Source organism: Hylobates moloch, unplaced genomic scaffold, assembly GCF_009828535.3.
Source record: "Hylobates moloch isolate HMO894 unplaced genomic scaffold, HMol_V3 SCAFFOLD_14, whole genome shotgun sequence".
Classification (NCBI taxonomy): domain Eukaryota; kingdom Metazoa; phylum Chordata; class Mammalia; order Primates; family Hylobatidae; genus Hylobates; species Hylobates moloch.
In genome coordinates this window covers 73,129,079-73,153,575 of record NW_026652289.1, presented here as the reverse complement: position 1 = coordinate 73,153,575, position 24,497 = coordinate 73,129,079, and the positions used below count along the sequence as shown (strand labels likewise).

The 24,497-nt window shown below is 45.4% G+C and overlaps 1 protein-coding gene and 1 pseudogene across 2 annotated transcripts in view; both read right to left on the bottom strand.

Annotated features, from left to right (window-relative positions):
• The window catches only part of INO80 (INO80 complex ATPase subunit), a 139,348-nt gene extending 121,449 nt beyond the window's left edge, over positions 1-17,899 (bottom strand). The window contains exon 1 of one of the 2 annotated variants that reach the window (XM_032176234.2): positions 17,590-17,899. The gene's annotated coding sequence lies outside the window, so the exon portion shown is untranslated. The remainder of the gene's footprint in view (positions 1-17,589) is intronic. The other variant, XM_032176235.2, reaches the window with a different exon arrangement.
• A 4,513-nt stretch (positions 17,900-22,412) lies between these two features.
• Positions 22,413-23,314, bottom strand: LOC116482610 (large ribosomal subunit protein eL15-like; annotated as a pseudogene).
• Between the last annotated feature and the right edge of the window lie 1,183 nt (positions 23,315-24,497).

Here is a 24,497-nt window from a genome sequence, read left to right as displayed (position 1 = left end):
GCCATGATCTTGCAACTGCACTCCAGCCTGGGTGACAAAAAAAAGAAAAAGAAAATGAACACAAGCCACAGACTAGAAGATACTTGCAAATCATCTATCTGATAAAGGTCTTGTATCCACATAAACAACTCTTTTTTTTTACACAGTTGTCAGTGTGTACACATAAAACTTACAACTCTATAAGATAAATAACCCAATTTAAAAATGGGGAAAAGATTTTGAACAGGCATTTTACCAACAAAGATGTATGACTAGCTAATAGACACATGAAAAAATGCTAAATACCAATAAATTAAAATTAAAGCAACATACTACTTCATACCCACTAGAATAATAAAAAAGATAGGCTAGACACAGTGGCTCTCACCTATAATCCCAACATTCAGGAGGCTGAAGTGGGTGGATCCCTTGAGCCCAGGAGTTTGAGACCAGCCTGGGCAACACAGCAGGACCATGTCTCTACAAAAAATTAAAAAATTAGCCAAGTATGGTGATGCGTGCCTGTAGTGCCAGTTACTCAAGAGGCTGAGGCGAGAGGATTGCTTGAGCCCAGGAAGTCAAGGCTGCAGTGAGCTATCATTGTGCCACTGCACTCCAGCCTGGAGTAAGACCCTGTCTCAAAAAAAAAAAAAAAAAAAACCACACACACACACACACACACACACACACACACACACACACACAAAAAAAGAGAGAGAGAGAGAGGGAAAGAAAAAGGAAAAAAAAAAAAAAAGAAAAATGTTCCAAATTCCCATTGTGGCGATAGTTGCACAATTCTGTAAATCTACCAAAAATATATCCAAAATATACTGAACTGTATATTTTATTTAAATTATGTGAATTTCATAGTTTGTAAATTGTCAGTCTTGGTAATATAAAGAAAAAAGAATGCTAAAAAATACTTTTGGCCAGGAGCAGTGGCTGAAGCTTGTAATCCCAGCACTTTGGGAGGTGAGGCAGGAGGAGAGCTTGAGCCCAAGAGTTCAAGACCAGCCTGAGTAACATAGCGAGACCTTGTCTCTACAAAAAAATTTAAAAATTAGCTGAGTGTAGTGGCATGCACCTGTAAACCCAGCTACTTGGGAGGCTGAGGAGGGAGGATGGTTTGAGCCCAGGAGGTTGAGACCTCAGTGAGTCATGAATGCACCACTGTACTCCAGCCTGCATAACAGAGTGAGACTATTAAAAAAAAAAAAAAAAAACTTTAAATTTCACTTTTTCAAAGTGAGACCTAACATGTACCCACCCACTCCAAAAGATTTCAAAGAAATTGGTTTTTAAAATACAACAAAACTCCCTTAAGAGAACAGCAAATAATTCATCTTGATACATGTATAAATATAAAAGTACTCTGCTTGGCTCCATCCCAAGCTTTTATTATAGAACAATTAATCCATGCTCTAGTTATTTTACCTGATAACGAAAATAACACTAATTAAGGAGGTATGACTACCAAGTAATACGGAGTGATTCAAAATGAATGGAATATTTTCTTTTTTTTTTTTTTGAGACGGAGTCTCGCTCGTAGCCCAGGCTGGAGTGCTGTGGCCCAATCTCGGCTCATTGCAAGCTCTGCCTCCCAGGTTCACGCCATTCTCCTGCCTCAGCCTCCCGAGTAGCTGGGACTACAGGCGCCTGCCACCACGTCCAGCTAACTTTTTGTATTTTTAGTAGATACGGGGTTTCACCGTGTTAGCCAGGATGGTCTTGATCTCCTGACCTCGTGATCCACCTGCCTCGGCCTCCCAAAGTGCTGGGATTACAGGTGTGAGCCACTGCACCCGGCCAATGAATGGAATATTTTCAAAACTTATTCCTCAGTACCTATGTGAGTATGAAATCAAAAACAATTTGTTGAAGAAAGATCACAGTTGCTTCTAGTCTTACAATGCTCAATATATACTCCCTTTGACACCCAGTATACATCAGTCCTGTCAATTGATTCATCCCAGAAATCATCTTTGCAGCATATCACCACTGACGGCTGAAATGACAGCTGCAATGCATTCCCTTATGTCCACAATACCACCAAAAAAAGGTGCTGCAAGCACAAAATTCTCCACATATCTCCACAAGAAGTCTTATGATGACACTTGGAGAACCAAGTTATATTTTTTTAAGTGTTCAATTTTTTTCTTTATGGTGGCAAAATATACACAACATAAAACTTACCATTTTAACCATTTTTAAGTGTATACTTCAGTGGTATTACATACGTTCACATTGTTGTGCAACCATTACTACCATTCACAATTTTTTCTTTCTTTTTTTTTTTTGAGACAGAGGCTCCCTCTGTCGCCCAGGCTGGAGCACAATGGGGTGATCTCCGCTCACTACAATCTCCGCCTCCTGGGTTCAAGTGATTCTCTCACCTCCAGCCTCCCAAAGTAGCTGAGACTACAGGCGCACCCCACCACGCCCGGCTAATTTTTGTAATTTTTCTATTAGTAGAGATGGAGTTTTACCATGTTGGCCAGGCTGGTCTCAAACGCCTGGCCTCAAGTGATCCACCCACCTCAGTCTCCCAAAGTAGTGGGATTATAGGCATGAGCCACCCACTGGGCTGACAATTATTTGTTAATCATCTTTTAAGATTGCTGGCCTCTCAATTCAGCCTAGTCTTGATTAGCATGTTAAAAGCTGCTGCTGTAATAACCACTTTCTTTTTTTTTTTTTTTTTTTTTAGGCGGAGTCTCGCTCTGTCACCCAGGCTGGAGTGCAGTGGCGCAATCTCGGCTCACTGCAGGCTCCGCCTCCCGGGTTCACGCCATTCTCCTGCCTCAGCCTCTCCGAGTAGCTGGGACTACAGGCGCCCGCCACCACGCCCGGCTAATTTTTTGTATTTTTAGTAGAGACGGGGTTTCACCGTGGTCTCGATCTCCTGACCTCATGATCCGCCCGCCTCAGCCTCCCAAAGTGCTGGGATTACAAGCGTGAGCCACCACGCCCGGCCTTGTAATAACCACTTTCATCTCCTCTATTTGTCTCTCATTCCCTACAAGAAAACTGCATGGCCATTAACCTGACCCATCTGTTATTGTCCAACTTCAGCAAAACACTTGATAATTCTCAATAACCCTTTTACCCACCTTCTATCAATTGTTTCTCATTCTCTACCAAGATTACTTCGAATCTTTTTTCCCTCTTCCTCAAAATTCTGAAGTCATTCCCCGCTCATCTTGGAAGAGCCTGAAGACCAAATCATTCCATCCTCTTTTATTTCACCTTAGCTCAATAGTTTCCTCTTACTTGTGATATTTGAGTCACCAACACAAATAGACTTTATTTGTAACTCTTAGTCAAGGTGATTCTCCATACTAGTACAAAAGATGTGACTATTTCTTGCCATGCATGGTGGGTCATGCCTGTAATCCCAGCACTTTGGGAGGCTGAGACGGGCAGATCACAAGGTCAGGAGTTCGAGACCAACCTGGCTAACACAGTGAAATCCCGCCTTTACTAAAAATACAAAAAAAGTAGCTGGGCATGCACCTGTAGTCCTAGCTACTCAGGAGGCTGAGGCAGGAGAATCGCTTGAACCTGGGAGGTGGAGGTTGCAGTGAGCCAAGACTGTGCCACTGAACTCCAGCCTGGGTGACAGAGCAAGACTCCATCTCAAAAAAAGAAGATATGACTATTTCTTATGTCACCTATTATGGGTTCATGCCCATGCATTTGCATTTTAAAATACATACTGTGTAACTGTAAGTTACTTTATGTTTCCCCAATATATTACAATTAGGGTATCATACTGCTTTGTAAAATTACATATTATATTACCTATAGATTTCATTTCAGGATTTTAAAAAGGGCATATTAGGCCAGGCGCAGTGGCTCACGCCTGTAATCCTAGCAATTTGGGAGGCCAAGGCGGGAGATCACCTGAGATCAGGAGTTCGACACCAGCCTGACCAATATGGTGAAACCTCATCTCTACTAAAAATACAAAAATTAGCCAGGTGCGGTGGCGGGTGCCTGTAGTCCCAGCAACTTGGGAGCCTGAGGCAGAAGAATCGCTTGAACCTGGGAGGCGGAGTTACAGTGAGCCAAGATAGTGCCACTGCACTCCAGCCTGGGCAACAGAGCAAGACTCTGTCTCAAAGGAAAAAAAAAAACGGCGTATTATAAAATATTTGTAATAAAAAAGGAGAGTTGAGTCTGATACGGTTGAGAACCATGCTCTCTGATCACCAGTTTATCAGAATGAATGAAGTCGATATTGCTGAGTGACTCTTGCTTTTGGATACTCTATCTTTGAAAACTTGGGACTATTCATTCTTTAACTCCTTGACTGAAACTTTATTCTAAATGTGGAGTACACCAAAGTTCTGTCATCTATTCCTACCCCTTAGAAAATCTCATCTTCTACTAGGAATTCAATAAACACTGCTGTATGACTGACCCTCTGGCTCTCAACTTGCACAGCATATAATCCACATTTCTAGATGCTTCTAGAAATGCTTTCTAGATGCTTTCTAGCCCCTACAAACCCAAACTTCTCATATGCCTCCACAGCAGCTAGTTCATCTGTCTTTCCTATTTATATAACAATTATTCAGACTCAAAATCTATGAATCATTTTTTACACCCACTTCTAATTCTCTCCTGACATGCAGTGAGTCCCAATGTGTAGTTAATTCTTCTTTGGGAATAATGTCTGGAATATGTCAGTTTCTTCCTATTATCAGTGTTTTCATTTAGCTTCTTCTTAGCCTCACACCTAGACTACTGCTTCCTAATTGAGTTTCCCACCTCCAGGTTCTTCTCACTCTAATTCATCCTCGCAGATACTTCCAGATCAGTATTCCCAAATCATCTTTCTTGTTTTATATTTTTTTGAGACAGAGTCTCGCTTTGTCACCCAGGCTGGAGTCCAGAGGCACGCTCTCAGCTCACTGCAACCTCCGCCTCCCTGGCTCAAGCAATTTTCCTGCCTCAGCCTCCCAGGTAGCTGGGATTAGAGGCGCCCACGACAATGCCCGGCTAATTTTTCCTATTTTCAGTAGAGACAGGATTTTATCATGTTGGCCAGGCTAGTGTTAAACTCCTGACCTCAAGTGATCCACCTGCCTAGGCCTCCCAAAGCGCTGGGATTACAGGTGTGAGCCACTGTGCCCAGCCCAAATTCATCATTCTGATTATGTCATTAGTTCCTCCATAGTTTTCCAAAACTCAATAAAATCTAAATTCTTCAGCCTGAAATTTAAAGACCTTTATCATCTGGTTTTGAGTTACTTTTTACAATTTAATCTTTTACTACTTCCCCACATTCCAGGCAAATTAAGAGTTCCTTTAAAATGTCTCTTAATTTCCTATCAGACCTGTCTCACTTCGCGCAAAGAGGCTCTTTAAAATTCATCTGACCACCAGGCGCGGTGGCTCACGCCTGTAATCCCAGCACCTTGGGAGGCCAAGGCAGGCTGATCACCTGAGGTCAGGAGTTCGAGACCAGCCTGACCAACATGGAGAACCCTCGTCTCTACTAAAAATACAACAAAATTAGTCAGGTGTGGTGGCGCATGCCTGTAATCCCAGCTACTTGGGAGGCTGAGGCAGCAGAATCGCTTGAACTCAGGAGGCAGAGGTTGCGGTCACTGCACTCCAGCCTGGGCAATAAGAGCAAAACTCCATCTCAAAAAAAAAAAAAAAGTAATAAAATAAAATTCATCTGACCACAGGCTCAATACTGTATTGCTAAGGATGAAAGAACTATTCAATATGTTTCTGAAACAATTCATCATTGAATAGCCTGTTCCACACCCTGAACTCTGGCTCATTATCCTGAACTGGAACTCTGATCATACTTCAGCTGCCCTGCCAACAGCTTCATGTTAATGGTAAACTGTATGCTTCAGAATCATACTCACATATATCAGACTTTCTGAGCTGTGTTCATGAGTAATCCTGGACTGATTGCTTTGTACTCTCTAGTTACTGCTAGGCCCTTATTTCTTTTCTTTTCTTTTTTTTTTTTTTAAAGGGGGAGTCTTGCTCTTTCTCCCAGGCTGGAGTGCAGTGGTCCAATCTTGGCTCACTGCAACCTCCGCCTGCCAGATTGAAGGGTTTCTCCTGCCTCAGGCTTCCGAGTAGCTGGGATTACAGGCATGAGCCACCACGCCTGGCTAATTTTTTTTGTATTTTAGTAGAGCCGAGGTTTCACCATGTTGGCCAGGCTGGTCTCAAACTCCTGACCTCAAGTGATTTGTCTGCCTCGGCCTCCCAAAGTGCTGGAATTACAGGCGTGAGCCACCACACCTGGCCAACTTATCAGTATTTATATTGTACAGAATTATGTATTCTGCACAAAATTCACTTTTATATTTAATTTTACTATACTAAGAGTCAGTTTTCATTATGGGAGTGGACACACTTAACCAGTGTGGGTAGTAACAGACAAGTTATGTAGAACTGTGTTCCTCAAAGAAGACTGAAAATCAAAGTTCAGGTAATTCATCCCAAAGACAAACCATTTGCAAATAAGCATGAGTTGAACTGTACACTAACTAGATCCTGCTTTTCAAACTGTAGATATTTCAGTCAGTCATATCTGTGATGATTATATAAAGAGCAAATGTAGTTACTTTCACTTTATTAACTATGTGGTCTAATAATCAACAAGGAGACATGTTTACATCAAACCAGGTGGTTGATAAACACTTCTTTAAATGTTAAACATTATCCTTTACACAAGAAGCTTGGGGGTTGGGGGGCACCTCCATTATAAAGAATTCCAAGTGGGGATCCAAATTTCTCTATTTTCTCAAATAGGAGGCTACATACTCACCCATTCTGAGATTTATGTGCCAAATGTTTCATATCTGTTTGCATTTTCATTTAAACCTTATATGATGTAGATACTATTACAACCACCATTTTACATACAAAGAAACTGAGCTTAACTAACTCGCCCAAGATCATACAAACAGAAGTGCGCCAAGATTGGAATCCAAGAAGTGTGACTTCAAAGCCCCACAAGATTAAGTACTCCAAGTCTGAAGTACTTCCAGCAAATTAGAGGCTCCTACGACATAAAACTATGCCACTAGAGTATTTCAAGGAGAATTTTAATTCATTCAATCCTTTGTTTATATCAATATAAAACTTTATTTTATACTATGGGTCATAATCCAATTCTGCTTTAATTTTGCTACTCAAAGTGTTCCAGCTTTGGCCACTGGAAACTTTCAGTTGGTTCCTTTGCTCCCTTGACATAACCCCATTAATGTGAAATGTTGTTGTTTTTAGAGCACTTCCTTATTTTTTGGCACAACAAGATACTCAAGGTTCATCTTATATATATTTCCCGCCCCAATCACAGAATCAACTATTTCTCCAAGGAGCACTAGCTTCTTTTATTGGAGAATAATATTAGAAACTAAGATCCGGGGCCAGGTGTGTTGGCTCACATCTGTAATCCCAACACTTTGGGAGGCTGAGGCAGGAGGACTGCTTGAGCCCAGGAGTTCAAGACCAGCCTGGGTAATATAGGGAGACCCACCTCTCTATAAAAATAGAAAACTTTGGCCAATCGCTGTGACTCACGCCTGTAATGCCAGCACTTTGGGAGGCTGATCACTTGAGCTCTGGAGTTTGAGACCAGCCTGGGCAACATAGCGAAATCCTGTCTCCATGAAAAATACAAAAATTAGCCACACGTGGGGGCGAGCACCTATGGTCCCAGCTACCTGGGAGGCTGGAGTGCAAGGGTGGCTTAAGCCCGAGAGACACAGGTTGCTGTGGGCTGAGATCGCGCCACTACACTCCAGCCTGGGTGACAGGGCCAGACCCTGTCTCAAAAAAAAAAAAAAAGAAAGAAAAAAATTAGATTAGCTGGGCATAGTGGCATACACCTGTAGTCCCAGCCCCAGCTATTTGGGAGGCTGAGGTGGGAGGAAAGCTTGAGTCCGGAAGGTCATGGCTGCAGTAAGCATGCCACTGCACTCCAGCCTAGGTGACAGGGCAAGACCCCTGTCTCAAGAAAAAAAAGAAACCAAGATCTGGGCACTAGGTGCACTCCTAGGTGTTGTTTCTTTCAACTCTCAGCTGACAAAGAATGGAAATATATTTGTGTATATTAACTCAAGTATTTTGTACTGGTATCTCCAACCTGAATCTATTACCACAAAGATTATTCTAGCCTCCTGCCTTGCTTATCTGTAAATTCCACTCCAACAGTGAAAAGCCTGCCTCCTGCCATCCATTTACTTAATTGTTCAATTGTAGTTACATATGTAATCAGTAATGCATTTTCCTTTAAACCAGATCAGAACTGTTAACCTCTACCCCTTTGGGATGTAACTTTATCAATTAAAGTATAAGGCTTATTTACAGTCTCTTTTGTCTTACAGATTCCACTCATTTCCAAAGTTACTTAAATCAGCACCTTCTTCCCGTTTAGCAAGGTTGTTTCACACATTTGTGATAGTTAGTTTCTCCTGTCAAGGTTTGCATGCCTGAGAGGCCTTAACCTCTAAAAAAAATTTTTTTAATTTGCATACATTAAAGTTTACTCTTAGGCCCAGAACAGTAGATCACACCCAGCACTTCAGCAGGCCAAGGCAGGCAATCACTTGAAGCCAGGAGTTCAAGACCAGGAGTTCGAGACCAGCCTGGCCAACAAGGTGAAACCCCATCTCTACTAAAAATACAAAAATTAGCCAGGCATTGTGGCACACACCTGTAATCCCCGCTACTTCGGAGGCTGAGGCAGGAGAATTGCTTGAACCCAGGAGGTGAAGGTTGCAGCGAGCCACGATGGTGCCACTGCACTCCAGCCCGGGTGACAGAAGAAGACTCTGTCGTTAAAAAATAACTAACTAGGCCGGGTGCAGTGGCTCATGCTTATAATCCCAGCACTTTGGGAGGCCAAGGAGGGTGGACCATTTGAAGTCAGGAGTTCGAGGCCAGCCTGGCCAACATGGTGAAACCCTGTCTCTACTAAAAATACAAAAATTAGCTGGGTGTCCTTGGTGGGCACCTGTAATCCCAGCTACTCAGGAGGCTAAGACAGGAGAATCGCTTGAGCCTGGGAAACAGAGATGGCAGTGAGCTGAGATCATGCCACTGCACTCCAGCCTGGGCAACAGAGCCAGACTATGTCTCAATAAATAAATAAATAGGCAGGGCATGGTGGCTCACGCCTGTAATCCCAGCACTTTGGGAGGCCAAAGAGGGTGGATCATGCAGTCAGAAGTTTGAGACCAGCCTGACCAACACAGTGAAACCCCATCTCTACTAAAAATACAAAAATTAGCTGGGCATGGTGGTGAATGCCTGTAATCTCAGTTACTAGGGAGGCTGAGGCAGGAGACTCGCTTGAACTCGGGAGGCAGAAGTTGTGGTGAGCCGAGATTGCACCACTGCACTCCAGCCTTGGCAACACAGCAAGACTGTGTCTCAAAAAATAAATAAACAAACTTTACTCTTTGTGCTGTAAAGTTCTATGGGTTTTGACATGTCATGTGTCCACCATTACAGTATCAAACAATACTTTTATCAAGCAGTAACTTCAACTGAATTAAATGATACAACAACTTTCAGTGGAAACAGCATGGTAAGAAAGAAAGAAGATGAAGTCAAGAGCTGTGAGCTGAATCCATTGAAAAGCCACAAATAAGCCAGGCGCGGTGGCTCACGCCTGTAATCCCAGCACTTTGGGAGGCTGAGGCAGGCGGATCACAAGGTCAGGAGATCGAGACCATTCTGACTAACACAGTGAAACCCGTCTCTACTAAAAAATACAAAAAATTAGCCGGGTGTGGTGGCAGGTGCCTGTAGTCCCAGCTAGTTGGGAGGCTGAGGCAGGAGAATGGCGTGAACTCGGGAGGTGGAAGTTGCAGTGACCCAAGATCTCGCCACTGCACTCCAGTCTGGGGAGCAGAGCGAGACTCCATCTCAAAAAAAAAAAAGAAACGCCACAAATAGACTAGGACAGGCAGCTAACCACTCTGGGTCTCACTAGTTCCACTGTAAAATAGGGGTTCAATTCGACTAATCATATATAGCATTTATTAAACATTATGTATCAGGAATGGTACTAAGCATGTCACATGGATTGCCTCATTTATGTCTAACAACACTATAAAGTAGACACTGAGAGAGCAGGACGTCCACCCTCAGAACCGGAACCTTTGTACAAAACAGAGAATTAAATAAGGGTGATGTTGAAAAACAAGAAAATGTGTGCTCAGAAGCATGTCCAGTGCCACACCATGGAAAAGGGAGGCCAGCAAAAGACTGGGCCAAATCTCCACGGTCTCTTTGGAAAGAAGACAGGTCAGGCTGTTGGATTCACTTACACAGATGCCAATAAGAAAAAAAAGCATTGCCTGGGGAAAGGATACACTGATACAGTATTTGGAGAATCCCAAGAAGTCTATTCCTGGAACAAAAATGATCTTTGCCAGCATTAATAAGATAGAAAGGGCAGATTTGATAGCTTACCTCAAAAAAGCTACTAATGGCTGGGCACAGTGGCTCACGCCTGTAATCCCAGCACTTTGGGAGGCCGAGGCAGGCGGATTACTTGAGGTCAAGAGCTCAAGACCAGCCTAGCCAACATGGTGAAACCCCATCTCTACTAAAAATACAAAAATTAGCCAGGCATGGTGGCGGGCACCTGTAATTCCAGCTACTAGGGAGGCTGAGACAGAACCGCCTGAACCCGGGAGGCAGAGGTTACAGTGAGCCGAGATTGCTCCACTGCACTACAGCCTGGGTGACAGAGTAAGACACTTCAAAAAAAAGTACTAATGAGTAATTGGCCACTGCCGTATTTATTACAAAATAGAAATGTCTGGCCGGGCACAGTGGCTCATGGCTGTAACCCCAGCACTTTGGGAGGTTGGGAGGCTGAGGCGGGTGGATCACTTGAGGTCAGGAGTTCGAGATCAGCCTGGCCAACATGGTGAAACCCTGTCTCTACTAAAAATACAAAAATTATTCCAGGTGCGGTGGCTCACACCTGTAATCCCAGCACTTTGGGAGGCCGAGGCAGATGGATCACCTGACGTGAGGCGTTTGAGACCAGCCTGGTCAACATGGTGAAACCCTACCTCTACTAAAGATATGAAAATTAGCCAGCCATGGTGGCACACACCTGTAGTCCTAGCTACTCGGGAGGCTGAGGCAGGAGAATCACTTGAATCTGGGAGGTGGAGGTTGCAGTGAACTGAGATAGTACCACTGCACTCCAGCCTGGACGACAAGAGCGAGACTCCATCTCAAAAACAAACAAACAAAAAAACTGGCGAGGCGTGGTGGTGGGTGGCTGTAATCCCAGCTGCTGGGGAGGCTGAGGCAGGAGAATTGCTTGAGCCCGGTTGGCAGAGGCTGCAGTGAGCTGAGATCGTGCTATTGCACACCAACCTAGGCAACAAGCAAAACTCCGTCTCAAAAAAAAAAAAAAAAAAAGAAAACTGGCTGTGGTTAAATGAATATACTTGGTTTTTTGGATTTTACTTTTATTTTGAGACGGAGTTCCCTTCTGTCGCCAGGCTGGAGTGCAGTGGCATGATCTCGGCTCACTGCAACCTCCACCTCCAGGGTTCAAGCAATTCTACTGCCTCAGCCTCCCAAGTAGCTGGGACTACAGGCACGCACCAGCACACTCACCTAATTTTTGTGTTTTTAGTAGAGACGGGGTTTCACCATGTTGGTCAGGATGGTCTCGATCTCTTGACCTCATGATCCACCTGCCTCATCCTCCCAAAGTGCTGGGATTACAGATATAAGCCACGGCACCCGGCCTCTTTTACTTTCTAGACAGGGTCTTGCTTGTAACCCAGGCTGCAGTGCAGTGGCAGGATCACATCCCACTATAGCCTTGACCTGCTGAGCTCAGGTGATCCTTCTATTTCGGCCTCCAGAGTAGCTGGGACTACAGGCATGCACCACCACGCCCGGCTAATTTTTTGTAGAGATGGGGTTTTGGCATATTGCCCAGGCTGGTCTCAAACTCCCAGACTTAAGTGATTTGCCTGCCTTGGTCTCTCAAAGTGCTGAGATTACAGGTGTGAGTTACCATGAAGGTCTTGGTTTTTGTTTTTTTTTTTTTTAATAGTAATTCCAATTAAGTAAATGACATCATTGTTTTCCCCTTCTAAAGACATGATTGAACTTCATTAGTAATGTTCAACTTTTCATCAAGATGGTGAATGCCATCTTAAAATCTATTGGAGATTGATTTTATATTTAGATTTATATAACTGGTTATGTGAGCATATTTAAATACTGGCAAAATTCCTTCATTGTCTCAGAACCAAGCACAATTCACCTGTGTTTTGTGTTTATTTGCCTCTTAAAGGCAAGGGCTGAAGAAAAGGCAGCAATGTCTACATTTTTGGCCTTAACTATGCCAAGCTAATTAGAATTCCTTGTAACTAAAATGGTTCCTTTCACTTACTGAAAAGCACTTTAGGGTGTGGTTTATGTGTAATATCAAATAAAGAATCGTTAACGCTTAAAAAATAAAATAGGCCAAGGCCAGGCGCGGTGGCTCACGCTTGTAATCCCAGCACTTTGGGAGGCCGAGGCGGGCGGATCACGAGGTCAGGAGATCGAGACCACGGTGAAACCCCGTCTCTACTAAAAATACAAAAAATTAGCCGGACGTAGTGGTGGGCGCCTGTAGTCCCAGCTACTCGGAGAGGCTGAGGCAGGAGAATGGCGTGAATCCGGGTGGCGGAGCTTGCAGTGAGCCGAGATTGCGCCACTGCACTCCAGCCTGGGCGACAGAGTGAGACTCCGTCTCAAAATAAAATAAAATAAAATAAAATAGGCCAGCCGTGGTGGTTCACACCTATAATCCTAGCACTTTGGGAGGTAAAGGCAGGCAAATCACCTGAGGTCAGAAGTTCCAGATCAGCCTGGTCAACATGGTGAAACCCCATCTCTACTAAAGATACAAAAATTAGCTGGGCGTGGTGGCACGTGCCTGTAGTCCCGGTTACTCAGGAGGCTGAAGCAGGAGAATTGCTTGAACCCGGGAGGCAGAGGTTGCAGTGAGCCGAGATGGCGCCACTGCACTCCAGCCTGGCGAGAGTGTGAGACTCCGTCTCAAAAAAAAGAATTTTTTTTTAATCGTCTGGTCTGTTCTTAAGACTTAACCATCTTATTCACTAAGAAGTTTCAAAAACAGGCCAGGCACAGTGGCTCACACCTGTAATCCCAGCACTTTGGGAGGTTAAGGTGGGCAGATCACGAGGTCAGGAGTTTGAGACCAGCCTAGCTAACATGGTGAAATCCGGTCTCTACCAAAAATACAAAAATTAGCCGGGCGTGGTGGCGCGCACCTGTAATCCTAGCTACTCGGGAGGCTGAGGCAGGAGAATCACTTGAACCCGGGAGGTGGAGGTTGCAGTGAGCTGAGATCGTGCCACCGTACTCCAGCCTGGGCTACAAGAGCAAAACTCTTGTCTCAAAAAAAAAACCTTTTTGCAGGGAGGAGGAAAAAAAAAAACCTCTTGCCCAACAGAATAGGTGTCTTCAGACTACAAAGCTGTCCAAGATACATTAAAAAATGTTAAGAACCCTGCCCTGGAGGGAACAGCTCTGTTGCCCAGGCTGGAGTGTAGTGGCACAATCAGGGTTCACTGTAGCCTCAACCTCCCAGGCTCAACCAAACCTCCCATCTCAGCTTTCCAAGTAGCTGAAAGATAGGCACACGCCACCCTAGTCCGAAAATTTTATTTTCTATAGAGACGAGGTCTCACTATATTGACCAGGCTGGTCTCAAGCTCCTCAAGCTCACGTAATCCTCCCTCCTCTGCCTCCCAAAGTGCTGGGATTACAGGTGGAAACCACTAGGCCTGGCTGAAAATACTCTTCAAAATATTTTTGGGGAAAGCAGAAGGACTATAACAAAAATAGAATACTGATTCTGTCATTTACTGGCTATGTGATTTAACTTGGTTTCAATTTTCTTATCTGTAAAATGAGAATTACTACCAGGAAGTTTCATGAGAATTAAAATGATAATATGTAAGGTATCTACCATACTGACTCACAAGAGTTGTCTGATATTAGTGTCTATGCCCTTCTCATTCTCTGTATGCTATAGCCGATCATATCAACATTTTGATACTTTAGATCCAACTTTAAAACTTTTCAACTGTTAGCCTGGCACAGTGGCTCATGCCTGTAATCCCAGCACTTTGGGAGGCCAAGGCAGGCGGATCACAAGGTCAAGAGATCAAGACCATCCTGGCCAAACATGGTGAAACCCCATGTCTACTAAAAATACAAAAATTAGCCAGGCGTGGTGGCATGCGCCTGTAGTCCCAGCTACTTGGGAGAATGAAGCAGGGGAATTTCTTGAACCCGGGAGGCAGAGGGTGCAGTGAGCCTAGATCATTGCCACTCACTCCAGCCTGGCGACAGGGCGAGACTCCATCTCAAAAAAAAAAAAAAACAAAAAAACTTTTCAATTGTTTTCCTACAAAAACTTAGTCTCCTATTAACCCCAACCCACTCTGTCCACTCTAAAATCCACTGCATCCTAGCATTTATATTTCATGTGTATTTTGTTGTCGTTGTTGTTGTGGAGCCAGCTCGGGCTGTCGCCCAGGCTGGAGTGCAGTGGCTCGATCTCCGCTTACTGCAATCTCTGCCTCCTGGGCTCAAGTCATCCTCCCACCTCAGCCTCCCAAGTAGCTGGGACTACAGGCGCATATCACCATGCTTAGCTAATTTTTGTATTTTCTGTAGAGACAGGGTTTTGCCACGTTGCCCATGCTGATTTCAAACTCCTGAGCTCAAGCGATCCGCCTGCCTCGGCCTCCCAAAGCGCTGGGATTACAGGTGTGAGCCACCAAGCCTACCCTATTTAATGTGAATTTGTATGCTGACATATTAAATCCCCTAGCCAGTTTTGTTTTGTTTTGTTTTTTTGAGACAAGAGTTTTGCTCTCGTTGCACTCCACTGGAGTGCAGTGGCGCAATCTCGGCTCACTGCAACCTCCACCTCCCGGGTTCAAGCCATTCTCCTGCCTCAGCCTCCTGAGTAGCTGGGATTACAGGTGCGCACCATCACGCCCAGCTAATTTTTTGTATTTCTGGTAGAGACAAAGTTTCATCATGTTGGCCAGGGTGGTTTCGAACTCCTGACCTCAGGTGATCCACCCACCTCAGTCTCCCAAAGTGCAGGGATTACAGGCGTGAGCCACCGCACCCAGCCAACAAACTTTCATTAAGTGAACTTCTAACACCACAGCTTATAATTTGTTTTGTTTTGTTTTGTTTTTAGAGACAGAGTCTCGCCCTCCGCCCAGGCTTGAGTGCACTGGCACAATCATAGCTCACTAGGGACTCAAGTGATCCTCTTGCCTCCTGAGTAACTGGGACTACAGGCTTGAGACACCATGCCCAGCATCACAGCTCTTGATTTGTTGCTTTGGCTTAATCACATTTCCACCTTGATGTACTCAAAATGTTTTTATTAGTCATAAACTTTTCTAATCACATTTGTGCTCACTACAATTATTTCCTATCACAATTTATAGACTTTCAAAAATTGATTTGGTTTCTACTGAAATAAAACGTAGAGGAAAAGAACACAGTAAACTAAAATGATGGAATTTAATCCCTTAAAAACAAAATTCAGCCGGGCGCGGTGGCTCACACCTGTAATCTCAGCACTTTGGGAGGCCAAGGTGGGTGGATCACAAGGTCAGGGGCTCGAGACCAGCCTGACCAACATGGTGAAACCCCATCTCTACTAAAAATACAAAAATTAGCTGGCCGTGGTGGCGGATGCCTGTAATCCCAGCTACTTGGGAGGCTGAGGCAGGAGAATTGCTTGAACCCGGGAGGCAGAGGTTGCAGTGAGCCGAGATCGTGCCACCGCACTCCTGGGCGACAGAGCAAGACACCATCTCCAAAAAAAAAAAAAAAAAAAAAAAATTCATTTTAAAGTCTAGAACGTATGCAAATTTTACCACACATAACGATCTCAAATTGTTTTACAGGAGGAGGAGCTTGGAAATTTCAAACATAAAATGCAACTAGAACAGAATATTATTTGGCATTAAAAGCAAATGAGGCCATGGGCGGTGGCTCATGCCTGTAATCCCAGCACTCTGGGAGGCCAAGGCAGGCGGATCACTTGAGGTCAAGAGTTCAAGACCGGCCTGGCCAACATGGTGAAACCTCGTTTCTACTAAAAATACAAAAATTAGCCGGGTGTGGTGGCGGCCGCCTGTAATCCCAGCTACTGGGGAGGCTGAGGCACGAGAAGTGCTCGAACCTGGGAGGCAGAGGTTGCAGTGAGTCGGGACCCTGCCACTGCACTCCAGCCTGGGCAACAGAGCGAGACTCAGTCTCAAAAAAAAAAAAAAAAAAGGAATTAAGTCCTGATACATGCTACAACATGGATGAACCTTGAAAACACCATGTTAAGTGAAACAAACCAGGCAAAGAAAGATACATATTATACGTTTCTTTTTTAAGGCAAATTTAGGCAGAAAATATATTAATAGTTACCTAAGGCTGGAAGGAGAGGGAATGGACAGTGACTGCTAAATGGCTTCTAGAGATTCTTTTTTAGGGTGATGAATTAAATAGTGGTTAATGGCTACAGAACTTAATAAATATAGTTTTAGAAAATCACTTAATTATACGCTTTAGAAAGCTGAATTTTTTGGTATTTGAATCATATTTCAATAAGGCTATTATTTAATTTAAGTTGCCACTGAAAAGCCACAATAATTTTGTTGTGAAGGAAATAATGAAAGTCACTGACTGGAAAACCAACCTGTGACGTTAGCCAGGTCAACCTCCAAATTCCTTCCTCCATTTCTAACAAGTACATCAAACTAGAGACAGTGCGTGAATCAAAGAATTCCAGGCACAGTTGGCTGTTAACTAGAATAGTAAGTGGCTTCCTAGGCTCTGTCACTCCTAAACTGTAGGGGGCTTCTAGCCTCGGAGATTACGGAAGTAGTACTTTTCATTAGCAAGCTCAAGAAAGAATGTCAAAATAGCATGACACTTTCCTAGTCGCTCTGTAAAAACCTAAAAAAACAGAAGGGATGTCATCTAGACACTCCTGAGTCTATGCAGGTGTCAGCCTGCCCCCACCCAACACCAGCCAGCAGCGTGCACCATTCAACCGTATCTCAACTTGCCCCTTACAGATTGACACACTAACAAGCCCTTAGATCTCATTTGTTTAAAATGACATATACAACCCTCACGGGGTTCCCACTCAAGGCCTTCCAGCCTCCGCCCTGCCCCTGCCCACCCCCAAACCTACACACGTGTTAGCCCGACACCGCCCCACCGGGTCCCACGTGCACCTGGTCTAACACACTCACCACGTGTGGGCGCCCCACGGGCTTCCTCAGGTAGCTGAGGTCACCGCATGACCCCGGGTCTCCAGAGATATGAGACGGGAAGGACAAGGCCCTAGTCCCTGAGGTCCCAACCCTGCGGGGAGTGTCCACACCCATCCTCCATACTAACCCCAACAAATCCAAGGGCCAGGGGCTACGGCCCCTTTAAGACGCGGCCCAGTTGTCGCCCGCAGAGAGGGGCGCAACTAGACCTACACAACCCCCACTCCGTTCGCCCGCCCACGTCTAGTCGCCTCACCTCGGGCCGCCTGGCCCCGCCGCCGCGACGGCGGCGGAGGGGGGGGCGGGGTGCGGGCGGGGTCCGGAGGGGGGGGTCGCCCCGCCGACGGTAGAGCCGCGGTTCGCTCTCTGAGGCCGTGGGACGGTGACTGCGTTGGGCGTGGACGCTCCTAGCTCGCTCCCTCCGCGGCTCCTGGGACCCCAAGATGGCGGCGGCGCTGAGGCGGCTGCGGGCGCTGGGCCGGCGGCGGCGGCGGCCACTTTCACTCACTGAGAGGAGCGGAGCAGGGACACGGGGAGCCATGGCGGGGGGGAGGAGAGGCGCCATAGCCAGGCCAGAACAATCGAGCCGCTACTCGGGTGGCTTACCCCCGCCCCGCCCACACTCACTGCTCGTCGCCTGCCCGTGGCCACCCGCAGTGCCGCTGCCGTCGGCCTCGCGGAGCTCGCACCCCGCCGCTGCCACCTGACGCCCCGTGCGAACCGGGGTTCGAGGGGGCGACCCTGATCCATGCCATCTGAGTACAGATTGGTCGGGACTGGGACTGGCGAAGATTGCCGAAAGGCGGCGGGGAGGAGGAGGAGGATGTCATCGCTACAGTGAGCAAGCAGATCTCGCGGGAGGAAATGTCGCGAGAGCTTTCCAGGCCCGCAACCGGCGATGCAAGGTTACTTTTCCCGGAACTAACGTCAATCGAAACCGCCTGGGATCCTGGGATACTTGTTACCGCAGGCTAGAGGTGGGAAGGTGCAGCCAAGTTGATAAGATCTCTTTAGGAGAAGGAGAGGCTCGCAGCTGGTATTTTATTACCAGTTTCTGACCCCTTTGGATGGGGTTGTAGATTGTCGGGGAAGTGCCTGGTGTGTAGTTCGACTACTACACAGTAATTAGTTTGGGGCTCCCATTTAGACTCTGGGAATAAGAGCGCTATAGGTTAGGTAAGACAGCATAGTTAGATAAGATGTCTATGTGAAGGTTGTAGGATACAAGGACTTGGGAACACGCAGACCTGTTATCGGAAATGCCAGCCTGTTCTCACATCCACACAGTGTGCCTCTGAAAAGTGAATAACTGCTTTTACCTGTGCCAATTCTACAATATGAGTCCACTGCCACCCACATTTACTAAACTTGGGGTCTCTCTATGTTGCCCAGTCTAGTGGGCTGGTCCCAGTCTCCTGGCCTGAAGTGATCCTCCTGCCTGGAAGGATCACCCCAGGCAAAACGTCTTAGAGCAGTCCATTAGACTGGTCAACATAGCGAGACCCCGTCTCTACAAAAAAGAAAACATAATAAATGTAATCGACCCAACTACCAGGATGTGTGGTGAGAATTGCCTAGGGTAAGGCCTAGGTGTAGATAATAATTAGAACTTACTAAAAGTTAAATATGCTGTTATTTCAGTTCCTTTGGGTTTCATTCTTTAATCCGTTTTAACCTGGCCCTTAGCATTTAACTAAAAAGTACTTTATTAAGGTCATCAAGTAGCCTTCTTGTGCTGAGTTAACTGACCTTTAAAAAGTTAAATTTGTGGCAGGGCACAGTGCCACACGCCTGTAATCCCAGCACTTTGGGAGGTCAGATGGGCGAATCACCTGAGGTCAGGAGTTCAAGACCACTCTGACCAATATGGTGAAACCCCATCTCTACTAAAAATACAAAAATTAGCCGGGCGTGGTGGCGGGTGCCTGTAGTCCCAGCTACTTGGGAGCCTGAGGCAGGAGAATCGCTTGAACCTGGGAGGCGGGGGTTGCAGTGAGCCGAGATCGCTCCATTGCACTCCAGCCTGGGCAACAAGGGCGAAATTCCGTCTCAAAAAGAAAAAAAAAAATCTATCTCAAAAAGAAAAAAAAGGTTACATTTGCAAGCTGGGCTCGGTAGCTCACGCGTGTAATCCCAGCACTTTGGGAAGCTGAGGCGGGTGGATCACTTGAGGTCGGAAGTTTGAGACCAGCCTGGCCAACATGGTGAAACCTCATCTCTACTAAAAAAAAAAAAAAAAAAAGATTAGCCAGGCGTGGTGGCGGGCACCTGTAATCACAGCTACTTGGGAGTCTGAGGCAGGAGAATCTCTTGAACCTGGGAGGCAGGGGTTGCAGTGAGCCGAGACTGAGCCACTGTACTCCAGCCTGGGAGCCTGGGACAGAGCGAGACTCTGCCTCAAGAAAAAAAAAGTTAAATTTGCTCGAATGCATGGCCAGGCGCGGTGGCTCACGCCTGTAATCTCAGCACTTTGGGAGGCCTAGGCGGGCAGATCACAAGGTCAGGAGTTTGAGACCAGCCTGACCAACCTTGAAACCCTGTCTCCACTAAAAATACAAAAATTAGCTAAGCGTGATGGCGCGCGCCTGTAATCCCCCCAGCTACTCAGGAGGCTGAGGCAGGGGAATCGCTTGAACCCTGGAGGCGGAGGTTGCAGTGAGCCGAGATCTAGCCATTGCACTCCAGCCTGGGCGACAGAGTAAGACTCTGTCTTTAAAAAAAAATGCTTAAAGGCAAAAGCATGATATATAGTTGGCCCTTATATCTGCGGGTTCAATATCCATGGATTCAACCAACAGCAAATCAAAAATACTCAAAAAATAGGCTAGGCTCAGTGGCAGCCACCTGTAATCCCCTGCACTTTGAGAGGCTGAGCCAAAGTATCACTTGAAGCCAGGAGTTACAGATTGGCTTGGGCAACAAAAGAACACCGCATTTCTACCAAATATTCAAAAAATAAATAATAACATTTCAAAATACACTATAATTATTTGCATAACATTTGCATTGTGTTGGGTATTATAAGTAATCTAGAGATGATTTAAAGTATATGGGAGGATGTGTAGGTGATATGCAAATGCTACACCATTTTGTCACACACGCCTGGAATCCCAGCACTTTGGGAGGCCAAGAGGGCAGATCACGAGGTCAGGAGATCGAGAGCATCCTGTCTATTGCGGTGAAACCCCGTCTCTACTAAAAAAAATACAAAATTTAGCCAGGCGTGGTGGCGGGCTCCTGTAGTCCCAGCTACTCAGGAGGCTGAGGCAGGAGAATGGCATGAACCTGGGAGGCAGAGCTTGCAGTGAGCCAAGATCACGCCACTGAACTCCAGCCTGGGCGACAGAGCAAGACTCCATCTCAAAAAAAAATTTTTTTTTAAGTTTTAACCAGGAACTAATGTGATTGATTTCTTACATGAGGAGAATGGAAGAAGGGAAGGAATGGGAATTATGTAGCAGGATTGAGGCAGCAATGGCAAAGTTTCCAGCCTGGGTGACAAGAGCAAACTCTGTTTCAAAAAAAAAAACAGAAACCACAGAAGGCAACCTGAAAGAACTCCTAATGGCCAAGGCAACAAAGTAAATCATAATAGCATTGGATCATGAACCATAGACGACCCATATATATTAATTTTAATATTCATGCTGATATAAGTAAATATCTGATATAAATACTAATATAAATAAATGAGAAGAAAAGAATGCCCTTTCTTAGAGTAGGATTTTAGTAAATGTGGAAGGAATGAGGGATAACAAAACTCACCATTAGACAAACACTTCAGTAATCACTGCTGCAGACGAGATCCACTAGGGGATGCTAAATTAGTGGTTAAAAATTTGCGGTGAAATAGAATTTGCATAGATTCAAAGTGTCTCACCCAAGATACATTTTAGCACAAAGGGAAAGACAGTAACTTTATAGTGGTGAAACTCAGCAGAAACCACCTTAACCAACCAATCAAGGTAAACAAGTAATAAGACATGTTTACATCCTGAACCCCTTGATATTTTTGCATTGAGAAAGACCCAACATAATTTCTGTGGTATTCTTACCAAAAATTCATAACCACATTCCATTCATGAAAAAATACCACACTATTTCAAATTCAGGGACTTACCACAAAATAATTGATCAATACTCTTCAAAACCATCAAGGTCATGAAAGACAAGGAAAGACCCAAGGACCCTTACAGACCTACAGACCAAGGAGAAATAACAAGTAAATGCAATGTGGAGTCCTAGGAGGGAAACTGGAACAGAAACTGGACATCAGTGGAAAAACTTAGGACACTTGCATAACTTTTTAAATGTAGTTTGTAGTATCAATGCTGACTTCTTCGTTTTAGAAACTGTACTATTGGCCAGGCGCAGTGGCTCACACCTATAATCCTAGCACTTTGGGAGGCCGAGGTGGGCAGATCACCTGAGGTTGGGAGTTCAAGACCAGCCTGACCAACATGGAGAAACCCCGTCTCTACTAAAAATACAAAATTAGCTGGGCATGGTGGCGCATGCCTGTAATCCCAGCTACTAGAGAGGCTGAGGCAGGAGAATCGCTTGAACCCAGGAGGCAGAAGTTGCAGTGAGCTGAAATCCTGCCATTGCGCTCCAGCCTGGGCAAAAAGAGTGAAACTCCATGTCAAAAAAAAAAAAAGAAAGAAAGAAATTGTACTGTTGTGGCCAGGCGCGGTGGCTCATGCTTATAATCATAGCACTTTGGGAGGCCATGGTCTATGGATCACCTGAGGTCAGGAGTTCGAGACCAGCCTGGCCAACATGCTGAAATCCCGTCTCTACTAAAAATACAAAAAATGAGCCAGGCGCTGTGGCACATGTCTGTAATCCCAGCTACTCGGGAGGCTGAGGCAGGAGAATCACTTGAACCCGGGAGGTGGAGGTTGCAGTGAGCCGAGATCACACCAGTGCACTCCAGCCTGGATGACAAAGCAAGACTCTGTCTCAAAAAAAAAAAAAAAGAAAAAAGAAAAAAAAGAAAGAAAAAGCTTAAACTATTAAACTGAGAATTTCAATCATTTTTCTTTTTTTCTCTTCTTTTAAAGAATTTATTAAGCCTATTATACCACACAGTATGTTTTATACACTGACATACAACTCCCTAATAAGATAAAGCAAAGACAAAAAAGCTTATCTTATTACAAACAAGATACACCACCACTTATTGTCTTCAAACATTATTGCACTTTAACTTTCTTAATTTGACAAAGCATTCAAGAAACATCTGCAGACTAGTTTTAACAGACAAATAACACCTGTAAGCAGACATGACTGTCCTAAATTGTTTATTAGGTGTGAATTTTACAAACTTTACTTACATTAGCAGTAACGGTGGAGCTGGAGAGTATTGTGCCTTCTCCAAGCTGCCCGGCGAGAACCACCAATAGTGTGGTGGAACTTATGGCCCTTTCCAAGGCCACGGCTCTTTCGGCCTGCAGATGTCAGCCCACGCATCTCCCTGTTCTAGTGAACTGGTTTGGTGATCCACTGGGTGTCAGGATTTCTTCTGATAGCTTTATGGAATGGATCAATGAGGATAACCTCAAAAAATTTGTATGTGGAATCTTCACCCACCCAGTAAGAGTTCAGGACTCTCAGAGCCCCACAGTGGCGTCCAGCTCGCTCCTCTGCAACGGACTGAAGGCTTCGAGCAGACTTTAGCTGGTTAACACCATGATGGACAGGCTTGCCCTAAGTTGCACCCTTAGGAACTGGGCGTTTTTGGCCACCACGGCGAACACGAATCCTATATATAACGTAACCTTGCTTGGCCTTGTAGCCCAGTCAGCACGCTTTATCAGGCCGGGTGGGGCGGGGAGCCCTGTGGAGAACAGAGAGCTGGCGGTACTGCCAGCAGCGGACCCTCAGAAGAAAGCGCATGACATCAGACTGCTTCTTTCTCCATAGCTCCTGGATGTACTTGTATGCACCCATCTTGGCTTACCTGATGGCTGCCGCCAGACGGAAAGGCTTCAATCATTTTTCAAGCATACAATGAATATTAACAATGAGGGTCTCAAAAAAAAAAAAAAGGGCCAGGGCCAGGCGTGGTGGCTCAAACCTGTCAGTAATCCCAGCACTTTGGGAGGCCGAGGTGGGTGGATCACCTGAGGTCAGGAGTTCAAGACCAGCCTGGCCAAGATGGTGAAACCCCCTCTCTACTAAAAATACAAAAATTAGCTGGGCGTGATGGCTGGCACCTGTAATCCCAGCTGCTCGGGAGGCTGAAGCAGGAGAATCTCTTGAACCCAGGAGGCGGAGGTTGTAATGAGATGAGACCACACCATTGCACTCCAGCCTGGGTGACAGAGGGAGACTCTATTTCAAAAAAAAAAAAAAAAAGTTTCTCAGATGTAGCAGAGATGGCAACAATATGAATAATAATAACCATACGGCTGTGCCCCAACCACCAACTCCACTGAGGAAATAGTTGCCACCACCCTCATTGTTATCTGAGATTCCAGGGAAAACAGGCAGGTGAAGAACAAGTGCATTCAGCTGGGGATAAACGGGATGCACATGCATTTTAAGCATTAAAGCAAGCGACAGAAACTGGTCTCTGTCCATAACCGGCCTTCAGGTGTGTGATTTTGTTTTGAGGTTTTTTTCTTGAAAACTAGGACAATCTAGCAACGCTTGTGCAACAGCTAAATGAAAGTGAACCACAGCTTCACCCTTTAGGCACAGTATACCTGCCCACATCTTTCCTGCTCACCTGAGTCCCTGTCACTACCAGTTACTTAAACCCAATCCACTAATACTGTTTCAAACTTCTGCAGAATTTCAGTTTGCAGTTACTACAATAAAAGGTTCATTTTGGGCCGGGCACAGTGGCTCACGCCTGTAATCCCAGCCCTTTTGGAGGCCAAGGCGGGTGGATCACCTGAGGTCGGGAGTTCAAGACCAGCCTAACCAACATGGAGAAACCCCGTCTCTACTAAAAATACAAAATTAGTCGAGCATGGTGGCGCATGCCTGTAATCCCAATTACTCGGAAGGGTGAGGCAGAAGAATTGCTTGAACCAAGAGGCAGAGATTGTGGTAAGCCAAGATCGTGCCATTGCAATCCAGCCTGGGCAATAGGGTGAGATTCTATCTCAAAAAAAAAAAAAAAAAAGGAATTGGTTTAGGCCGGATGCAGTGGCT